We start from the raw sequence: 11,905 nt of genomic DNA, 5'->3' as shown, positions 1-11,905 counted from the left end.
GGAAATAGGGCCCCAAGGTTAATGAGACAGTCTGTCACATTATGAGCGGAATTTCTGTTTCTGTGATGAATGCAAGGATGTGGGGGGACCGCCTCTTAAGGTGATATCATAGGGGGCTGGCGAGTCCTTTCCTTAACAATCCATCCAGTTTAAGGGAAGACACACATGTACAAAGTCACCACTAAAAAGAGTACTTGCTAAATGCTCTATTAATGCGGGACCTATAAGAGTAGAGAAGGAGGGCGAAAGATGGACGCAGACTTATGGCAGCGAGAGGTTTGGTAGAGCACAGCCCTGAGCTGGCCCTTTAAGGCTGGACAGACCTCATTCAGACCCATGCCAGGTAGTAGGTAGAGCCATCTAGCGCTCTGAAATGACAGGGCGGGGGGGGGGGGGGGGGGGGGGGGGGGGGGGGCAGATACACGGTAATTTTCTGACAAAACCTGTTAGGAATACTATAAAAGTCAAGATATATCAAATTGTTTTTCAGCTTGCCTGTGCTGTCAAGTGATACTACTTTTAATTGCGTCCTTGTATAGGATGATTTTTACATTGCCAATTTACCTTGGAATTTTCTTGCAGATGTTCACACACTGTATGGCACACCAGTAAGTGCTCAGTAAATGTTTGCTGTTTTAAGGGCTATATTGAAAAGAATTCATGTTTGGGGAACTCAAGAGGCAGCCCCGGAATATGCTGATAACAGAAGAGAAACAGCTTGAATTATTCTCAGGGGATAAATCCACAGAATCTGGCACTTCCCCAATTGTAACACTCAACACACTTTAATGTAATTACTACTTTAATACTCTGTCTTCACTGCTATAGTGTGAGCTCTTAGGGAGCAGGGACTGTGTTCTTTGGATTCCCAGCACCTGGCATGGAGCCTCATTCACAGTAGGTATTAAAAATTGCTAAATGAGGAACGAATGATCAAGGGTCCATTTTGTGCCGGGGTGGAACCCCTGGCCTCTCTCCCCACTTTCTTGTTTTCAACTTTTTAATTAAGAAACATAAACAAGGGAGGTGTACCCCCTAGGAAATACTAGACCTAGTTAAACTAGCTTCTGCAAATATTTAAATACCTTTACAGCTCAGGCAGTTTTTGTGTTTTGGCAAAATTTTAATGCCACCAAACCCTGAAATCTATGAAGAACCTGTTTCCTGAATTTGTCTGTTTTAGCTTTCTAAATACATCACTTTCAAAAACAGGCAAGTGGTACAGTGGAAAGGAGACTGAACTAGGCTTCAGGGGGCCCTAGTCTGCGGGCTACTGCTGTTTTACTTTTCAAGCCTTTGTTTCTTAGTCTGTAAGATAAAAAGAGTGGACTACATGATCGCTAAGGTCCTTTTTAGCTCTAAATTTCCACCTTCCCCCAGTCACATTCAGGAGCATAATTCTTTTTTTTTTTTTTTTTAAGATTTTGGGGCGCCTGGGTGGCTCAGTGGGTTAAGCCGCTGCCTTCGGCTCAGGTCATGATCCCAGGTCCTGGGTTTGAGCCCCACATCGGGCTTTCTGCTCAGCAGGGAGCTTGCTTCCTCCTCTCTCTCTGCCTGCCTCTCTGCCTACTTGTGATTTCTCTCTGTCAAATAAATAAATAAAATCTTAAAAAAAAAGATTTTATTTATTTATTTGACAAAGAGAAAGAGATCACAAGTAGGCAGAGAAGCAGACAGGGGTGGGGGAAGCAGGCTCCCCGCAGAGCAGAGAGCCCGATGCTATGGGGGGGGGGGGGCTCGATCCCAGGACTCTGAGATCACGACCTGAGCCAAAGGCAGAGGCTTAACCCACTGAGCCCCCCAGGCACCCCACAGGAACATATTTCTGGTGGCATCCCCATCCTATCTCACTCCACACTCTTCACACACAAGCTCCCCTTTCCTGGGAGGTCCCATTCAGAGTCTGTGTTTTCCAAATAGTTCCAGCTGGTGATAGGTAAAAACAACTTTTCTGACTATGACACAGATTGATTGAAAACTATCCAGAGAGCTTGTGCTTCAAGTTGTTTTTCCATGAACAATGATGAGTTTTATGAGTCCATCCAGATTCTTTAGTCTGGTTTCCCTATTGATTAAATGCCACCCTAAAGGGAGAAAATATATAAATCCTGACAAAATATCTGTGGACTAATTGGAGTCCTCAAAGGGGCAAAAGTAAAGGGGACCTAATGTAAACCTAGGACTTTAAGAATGGTAAGCGTCAAGAGTGGCCTGGAATTTAGGAAACTGCTTGGCATTCCGTTAGTTACAGTAATGAAACGGAGGTCTAAAATTTCAAGAACTTTCATCAGAAAATTGGATGCCATTATGCGGTTCTCAAAAATGGAGTGTTCTCAAAGACCAAAATTTTCTCATAAATGTCAAGGATATATTATATATACTTAAGGATAAATTTATTTATTTGACAGACAGAGATCACAAGTAGGCAGAGAGGCAGGAAGAGAGAGAGGAGGAAGCAGGCTCCCTGCTGAGCAGAGAGCCTGATGCAGAGCTCGATCCCAGGGCCCTGAGATCATGACCTGAGCCGAAGGGAGAGGCTTTAACCCACTGAGCCATGCAGGCGCCCCTGTATGTATTCTTCTTTATTGCCAAATAGTATTTTGTTGTATAGCTATTCTACAATTTGCTTATCCAGTCAACTGTTAAGAACATTTGGTTTGTTTCAAGTTTTGCTAATTATGAATAAGATGAAAGTTCATATAGAAGTCTTTGTAAAGGTATGTGTTTTCACTTTTTTTCTGATAAACATTTAGGAACAGAATTGCTAGTTAAATTGCAAGTGCATGTTTCCCATTGTAACAAACTGCCCAGCTGCTTTTCATAGTGATTTTTCATCTTATCCCCCCCGCAAGCAGCAACGTATGAGCATTCCAGTTGTGGACCCTTGACGACACATGGTGTTGTCAATCTTTTTAATGTTAATGGGTAGGTGGTGATATCTCACTGTGATTTTATATTTATTTATTTTTAAGATTTTATTTATTTATTTGACAGAGAGAGACACAGGAAGAGAGGGACACACAAGCAGAGGGAGTGGGAGGGGGGAAGCAGGCTTCCCGCTGAGGAGGGAGCCCGATGTGGGGCTCAATCCCAGGACCCCGGGATCAGGACCTGAGCCAGAAGCCCAACAACTGAGCCACCCAGGCACCCCCTCACTGTAATTTTAATTTGCATTCCCCTGATTATTAATAAAATATTAAGCATCTTTTCATATTCTTTTTGGCCACTTACAGTACCTTTGCCCCAACAGTATCTTTCAAAGAACACAATTTTTAACTTTGACAAAACACAATTTATCTTTTTTTTTTTCATTTATGGTTTGTGTTTTTGTGTCCTATTTAAGACATGTTTGGGGCACTTGAGGGGCTCAGTTGGTTAAGCCTCTGTCTTTGGCTCAGGTCATGATCCCAGAGTCCTGGGATCAAGGGCTTGCATCAGGTTCCCTGCTCTGTGGGGAGCTTGCTTCTCCCTTTCCCACTGCTGCTCCTCCTGCTTGTACTCTCTCTCTCTCTCTCTGTGTCAAATAAATAAATAAAATCTTTTAAAAAAAGGAAAGAAAGAAATCTTTGCCTACTATACAATGAATTTCTTCTGTTTTCTTCTAAAAGTTTTTACAGCTTTAGCTTGTGTATTTCAGATAGTAATCCTTTCTTTTTTTTAAGATTTTATTTATTTATTGGACAGACAGAGATCACAAGTAGGCAAAGAAGCAGACAGAGAGAGAGGGGAGCAAGCAGGCTCCCCATAGAGCAGAGAGCACCACGCGCCGGCTCAATCCTTGGACTCTGGAATCACAACCCAAGCCAAAAGCAAAGGCTTTAAACCACAGAGCCACCCAGGCACTCCGATAGTAATCCTTTTAAAGGTGACTTTTGTGTGTGGTGTGAAGTGAAGGACAAAACTGTTTTGCGTATGGATATGGGATTGTTCTGGCCGTGTTTGTTAAAAACTTTTCTCCACTGAATTATATTGACCCCTTTGTTGAAAGACAATTGACTGCGTAAGTGTGGGCCAACTTCTTTTCCCTCTATCTCTATTATCTACCTTTATACCAATACTAAACTTTCTTAATTACTCTATGTAGTAACTCTTGAGATCAGATAGTGTTAAGTCATCCGTCTTCTTTTTCTTTTTCAAAATTGTTTTGAGTGTTCTAGGTCTTTTGCATATCCATATAAATTTTAGAATGAGCTCATCAATTTCTGCTAGAGGCCTTTTGAAATTCTGATGGAGATGCATTGACTCTATACATCAGATGGGGGAGAATTGACTCCTTGACAACCCTGAGTCTTCTGATTGATGATTTTTTTTTTAAAGATTTAATTTTATTTTTAAAGACTTATTTATTTGAGAGAGTGTGTGCACAGGGGGAGGAGAGTGGGAGAGGCGGAGGGAGAGGAAGACAGAGAATCTCAAGCAGATTCCCTGCTGAGCCTAGAGCCCAACAGGGGCTCAACACGGGCTCAATCCCATGACCCTGAGATCAAGAGCCAAAACCAGGAGTTGGTTGCTTAACCGATTGAGCCAGCCAGGTGCCCCTGATTGGGGATTACTGTTTACTGTGCCATTATTTTAGATCTTCTTAAACTTCTCTCAGCAATATTATGTAGGTTTACATATTTGATAAATTTATCCTTAAGTATATATAATATATCCTTGACATTTATGAGAAAATTTTGGTCTTTGAGAACACTCCATTTTTGAGAACCGCATAATGGCATCAATTTTCTGATGAAAGTTCTTGAAAAATTTTTTTTTTTTTTTTTAGATTTTATTTATTTGTCAGAGAGAGAGGAGAGCGAGCGAGCACAGGCAGACAGAATGGCAGGCAGAGGCAGAGGGAGAAGCAGGCTCCCCGCCAAGCAAGGAGCCCGATGTGGGACTCGATCCCAGGATGCTGGGATCATGACCTGAGCCGAAGGCAGCTGCTCAACCTACTGAGCCACCCAGGCGTCCCAAAAGTTCTTGAAATTTTTAAGCAATCACTTGATCTCTGTTGTGACTGTAACAATATGCTTGAGGAGGAGTAAAGAACCCCAATGCCAGGCTGAAATTCACACCCTATCTAGGCATTTGGGCCTTGCTTTCCTGCTAAATGCTTTGTTTTTGTTGCCCCCTACCTTAAAGAGACTTTCATTCAAATTTCCACCTTATTAAAATTACAAATCCTTCTATAGTGGATTTTCAGGCTCTCTCTCAAGATAAAAACCTGAATTCTGAAGCCAAGAGAACATGGATGTTTCCACCGTAGAATGCATCTCCCTCTTTGAATCCTTTGTTTACAAGCCTTCTTCCCTAATTCAATATGCGTTCTAGTCAGGGGCCTTGTCTCTTTCTCCTTGTAACCCCAGTGCCAGGAAGTGCCTGGCAAAGTGAATATTTTTTGGTAAATGGTGGATGAATAAAGTCAAGGTCAATTTTCAGGCCTCAAGAAAGGAGACCATAAAAGCTGAAAGGAACAGAGGCTGGAGTTAAAGTCAGGAATAAGACTCAGCAACAGGAATCCTGAAAGACTGGAGATGCAGTGGGAAGTTGAAACTCGGGAGTTAACCTGCTGGAGTCCAACTTCATTCTGGCAGACAGTTTCTTTTGTCTGCTTCAAAAGCTGCATATTCTTTTTTTTTTTTTTTTAAGATTTTGTTTATTTATTGGACAGACAGAGATCACAAGTAGGCAGAGAGGCAGGCAGAGAGAGGGGAGGAAGCAGGCTCCGCTGAGCAGAGAGCCGGACGACACAGGGCTCGATCCCAGGGCTCTGGGATCATGACCCGAGCTGAAGGCAGAGGCATAACCCACTGAGCCACCCAGGTGCCCCTAAAAGCTGCATATTCTTAAAGGCAATGTTCAAGTCATCGACATGACATTTTCTTCAGCTCAGTAGATACTTACTGAATGCTTACTCTGTGCCAGGCATGCTGCTAACCCATGCGGAGAAAAGATGAACAGGGTAACAACCTCCCCTCAAGGAACTCATGGTCTAGTCATAGATATGGTCTGCTTGGGATTCTCTCTTTTCCTCTGCCACTCCCTGCCGCTCTCATTCTCTTTCTCTCTAAAAGAAATAAATAAATCTTTTTTTAAAATGTGCTTTTGTGTGTGGAACTTGACCCACCACCAGTCACTCTCTCCTCGGATTTATTTCCTCTCCCCTGATTCTGAAGGTAGACATAGTCTACCCAACTTCCCTATGCAGTCACTTCCCAAGAAAAGCCGCAAAACCTTTCCACTTTGCAGATCTTACTGCAAAACCATGAAAAGAAAGCTAACAAGAGATAAGTAAACTAACTCAGAGGAGAAAGTGACAGAGGTGAATTTCATAGTTTGTATAGAAAGAGTGCTTGGTGATTAGTTTGAATGCCTCTATGATGGGTTTGGGAACCTCAAAGACTTCTGTCTTGGCTTTTATTGTTGAAGAATGGGCATCCCTAACACAGCTCCCCAGCTTCTCCAATCCCCCCACACCACTTCTTTTTTTTGTTAAGGTGACTTAATTCCATATCCGTGCCACCTTCCTCACAGTTCACTGGGCTGTATCATAATTATTTAACACCTGCCTCTGGCCTCTCCTTTTAATTTCCCTGGCTAAGTATAGGCCAGGAGAAGATCTTTCTCCTTCCTTCCCGTCCTTCTCTCTTCCTTCCCTAAGCCCCCAAATGCTCTAGTGCCAGGCATTCAGCCCATGATCATCGTGGTTTTCTTCTACTGTAAATTCTTGGGACTCCTGGGCTCTAAGTCTACGCTGCAGTGACTTGCTCTCTTTTCCTCTTAAAGTCCAGTTTCCTCATTGTGGTTTTTGTTTTCTGCTCCTTTTTAGGTCTCTAACTGCCTCCCCAGCATCATCTCCTACTCCCCAAATCCACTCATGCCTCAGGCACACCCCACCGCTCATTTTCCCATGTCTTTGCTCTGGCCATCTTCTACCTTGACTGTCCTTTCCCCCATCCTCTAGCCCTGGAAATCCTATTTCTCCTCAAAGCCTTGCTCAGTTCTAACAGCCCTTCCTCTATACGGCTTTCCCTGCTTCCTCAGCTAGAAGGAACGTGAACGGGTGACAGTCCCCTGCTCGGGATCTCTTTCTTCATGAAAAGGCTATCATGTTAGGTAGGTGAGGACCTGATTCTCAGAAAGGTGTCACGTTGGATAGCTACTTGCTAAAATATTTTATCTAAGGTGTTAGTTAGCTGATAAAGTTTAACTTAGGAATATGTGATGTAGGCAACTACAGTAGACAGACTATATCACTGAGAGTCAGGAGGCCTAGATTTGAATCCCAGCTCTGATTCACCTTTCCTTCCTTCTTCCCAAAATGAGGCTGGCCAGGTGATGCGGGCCCTGGAGTCCGTACTAAATGCACATGGAAATCATTAAAAGACTTTAAGGAAGGTGTAAAAAGATCCAATTTCTCTTTTGGGAGTGTTTTTTTGTTTTCTGTTTGTTTGTTTGTTTTTAATATACTTAGCATTTACCATTTTAACCATTTTTAGGCGTACAGTTCAGGGGCATTAAGTACATCCCCATTGTTGTGAAATCATCCCCAGAACTTGTTCATCTTCCCAAACTGCCATTCTATAAAATAATAACTCATTATTCCCCCAACCACCTACCCCAGCCAACGTCAACCACCATTCTACTTTTTGTTTCTCTGAATCTGACTGTGCTTGGTGCCTCCTACATAAATAGAATCATATAGTATTTATCCTTTTGTGTCTAGCTTTTTCACTCAGTGTAATACCTTTGAGGTTCATCTATGTTGAAGCTTGTGTCAGAATTTCTTTCCTCTTGGGGTGCCTGGGTGGCTCAGTGGGTTAAGCCTCTGCCTTTGGCTCCCGGTCATGATCTCAGGGTCCTGGGATCGAGCCCCGAATCGGGATCTCTGCTCAGTGGGGAGCCTGCTTCCCCCTCTCTCTCTCTGCCTGCTTCTCTGCCTACTTGTGATCTCTCTCTCTGTCAAATAAATAAATAAAATCTTTTTTAAAAACTGTCTAAAAAAAAGAATTTCTTCCTTTTTAAGGCTGAGTAATATTTTGTTCTATGTATACACAACCCTCCCCCCAATATTTTGTCTATCCATTCATTCATTCATGGACAATTGGGTTGTTTCCATCTTTTAGCTATTGTGATTAGTGCTGTATGAAGGTACAAATATCCATTCAAGTCCCTGCCTTCAATTCTTTTGGATATACACCCAGAAGTGGAAGTGATGGATCACGCAGTGATTCTTTTTCTTTTTCTCTTTTTTTAAGATTTTTTAAATAATAGCATGAAGGGGAGACAATATATAAGACAATATATAAGGCAATTGTTGCTACAGAGTGTCTCTGCCTGTAGGCCTCTCAAAGGACAGAGCTAGGGAAGAAACATACCGGCACTAACGTGTATACACAAGGAGTATCACTATCTTTCCACGTATCTACTGGTATCTATACGGAGTTAAACATAAGTTCATTCTGATATCTCCCACTATGACCCAGTGCCATATGGTTCATTCTAGTTTACTCCCCTTTCTTCTCCATAACCTCTCACTCCAACAGGGAGAAACCTGGTTCCCACCATCTGCCATCCACATACTTACTTGCTCGTTCCCAGTATCCTTGTATGGTAGTTCAAGGATTGTTAACCCATACCTCTAAGGCAAAGCGTACATATAATTCCTTTTGTCTTTCGTCTTACGGTCTAGTCTAGAGTCCCCAAAGTTTTTAAGGCAACACCTCTCTTTCCCCACCCCCTTTCGTGAAATTATGTCACTTATAATACAGTTCGATTCTTTTTTCCCAACCTGCATTCCATTCTAGGATTTTTCTCTCCTTCCAGTTGATTTTTTTAAGTTTGCATACATAAAGATGCACTGTTTGTGTTATAAAGTCCTAATTGTTTTGATGGATAGTGTCATGATCAATATATTTTTTTCATTCATAAACAGTGTGAAAAAAAGTAAAATGAAAGTGAGCAAGGGAAGAGGACAAGGAAGAAGCAAATAGGTGTAAATTATTGGCCAAGTTCCACTTTTTAAGTTAGGCACTAAGGTCATTACATAAATAATAAACAAATAAATAATAGATAAGACCACACACAGACCAATGTTAGTAGGTACATATGTACCAAGGATTATGAGTTATGATTATGATCAAATTGTATGGGCTTTCTACCCCCATCAAGGTGGAAAAGGGGCCATCTGTCATCCACGGAATTTTTAATTGAAAAGGTCAAAAACTGCCCATGCGTTCCTTGATGGATGAGGGGATGAATAAAATGTGGCGTATACATAAAATGGAACATTATTCAGCCTTAAAAGGAAGGAGATTCTGTCACAGGCTATAATACAGATGAACCTTGAGGACATGATACTAAGTGAAATAAACCGGTCACAAAAGGATAAATGTTGTATGATCGCATAACACGGGGTACCTGGAGTAGTCAAATTCACAGAGGCAGAAATTACAACAGTGGTTGCCAACAGCTGGGTGGGGGGTACACTGAGCAGTTAGTGTCTAATAGGCACAGAATTTCTGCTGGGGGAGATGAGAAAGTTCTGGAGATGGATCGTGGTGATGGCTGTGCAACAATGTGACATGTACTTAGTGCCGCAGAACCCTACACTTAAAGATGGTTGAAATGGTACATTTTATGTTATACGTACGTTATCACCGTGAAGAAGAAAAGGCAAAGACCGAAGAAACAGGTTTGCTCTTCCCTAACAGGAGTCAGAGCAAACTGTGTGTGGGAATTAAGACAAGGTCTCCTTGAGTTCTTTTACCCCAGCATCAAGAGTGAAGAAGGGTCCCTGCCCTGGCGCATGAACCCAACTAAGAGCACACATCTCTCTGATGTTCTATCCCATCAGGCGTCAAAGAGGGAGTCCCTACCTCCAGACTAACCCCTAGTTTCCTGAGCAATCTCAGCTTCTTCAACAGGTATCAAAGTGGAGTCTGCATCTGGTATGAATTTGCCCCTCCCCTAACAGGGCCAAGAGTGAACCAGAATACTTGAGAAACTGACCATGACCTTTGCTCTCCCTCAGGCCTTCTACCTACATCATCGGAAGACAAGAGGAGACATAACGTGGACTGAAAAGTCAACATCCATAGACTCCCTTGCCTCCATTAACGAGGGTGAAAAATGATGTCCACGTATCCACTACCTCCCAGTCCCCAACCACATTCAACTGACTTGAACTTCTGTCTTGAATCCATTAGAACTAATCTTATGATGTCCATTACCTCTGTTTATGTCTCAAAAAGCCCATGCAATCCCTTCTATTGGAAGAGACAGTCCACTATGGGTCCTGAATGTCCCTGCAGAGGGAACCAAACTGGAAGACTTAATATCCCCTGATGCTGGGCAGTTTCAAGAGTCACTGAGCAACTAAGTAGGTCAAGGTGAAGGGGGTATGACTACTGTCTGTTTGCTCAACAGTGCCCTTCCAGCCCCTGAGGGAGAGGGACCGGCTCAGCATACAAATATGTTGAATCCTTGGCCCGGCAACTCTCAGTCATGGCATAAGCACCTGCATACATAGCCTCCATCTGGGCCTGCTGTGTCATCCTGGGGGACCTAAGGACAAAGGGAATCTGCACAATTAGGCTGGTACTCCCGCTGTTGGCTGTGCTGTAAGTACGAAACTGTCTTGCTCTGATCCATTAAGTTTCCCTGTCAGCATTTAGCCACCAAGGAATTGTGCAAACCAACCCCCTCCTTGCCGAGTTGTCATCTTTGGGGTCTTACTAAGAGGTTGAGGTTTTGAGGTTCTTCCTTCACACTTTATATCCCACATCCTAATCCCCATAAAGGTTGGCATATCCTCTACTGGGTCCCTTCTCTCACTCTTCCTGATTCTTAAAACTCTACCACTCTTTACTCTGAAATTCGTGATCCATTATCAGCAAAATCACCTATATTCTCAAATATTTCTCAGATAGTCCCTCCATCTTCTTACCCTAAAAGCCATTTCAGGTGGTGGCTTTATTTATTTCCACGACTGTCATGCCTTTGGGTCTGGACTTGGGATAGGTGCTCTGCCACTTTCTGATCATCCCTAGTCTTTCTTCCTCGATAACCCCAAGATTAAAATCTCATGCTATCAGATAATATCTGTTACCCCTCATAGCTCTGGTGATGTATTAACATCCTCCCCACCCCAATATACCCCCTCATTTATTTACTAATTTAGCTCCTGGCTTATTCTCCAGAATTGCTCATGTCTTAATTCTTGGTAATCTCAATAGACATTTACATGAACACCCTGCCTCTCAGTCCCTTGACCACCTCTCCTCTGTTCCTATTGTTCTCCACCCTATTTCCCATTTTATTTTATTGATATCCACAACCTTTCATCTGGGCCATGCATTTCACTCTCTGACCAGCTGTCACTCTTTTCTGACCACCATATGCTTGTCAGTTCCCTGAAACCCACAGTCTTCAACCCCCGCAGGACCTCCTGTCCTCCTCATACCTTTTCACTCTACTCTCTCCCCTGATGTCCTCTCTCCCCTCCTTACCCAGTTTAAATTCCATGATGAGTCATTTTATCAGTACCTCTGCGTGTATTCTAACTCTCTTACCCTTTTCTTGATTCATCACATTTATCTGGCACAACCACAACCCTGAATACATAAACACTTTCACCCGTTCTGAGAAGCTGAGAGTGACTGGAGCAAAAACACAGCCACGCTGGCTGGTCCCACTTTACAATCCAGACCATGAATTTCAAGTGTCTCCTTTTGCTGCCCAGTGATCACGGTGCAGTACATACATGATAGGTGACAGAGTTGGTTCACATATCGACTCTTCTGGAGAACTGCATAGCCTCTCACTCCTCAAAACATTTTAACTCCTGCCTAGATCATGACCTTGGCTCCTACTTTCCTGAGAAATTTGAAGCAAACAGAAGAAGACCACATTTACCCAT

The sequence above is a fragment of the Lutra lutra genome, chromosome 10 (genome assembly GCF_902655055.1).
Source record: "Lutra lutra chromosome 10, mLutLut1.2, whole genome shotgun sequence".
In the NCBI taxonomy this organism is placed as follows: Eukaryota; Metazoa; Chordata; class Mammalia; order Carnivora; family Mustelidae; genus Lutra; species Lutra lutra.
The sequence above is the reverse complement of the archived record's forward strand: the minus strand, read 5'-3'. Positions refer to the sequence as shown.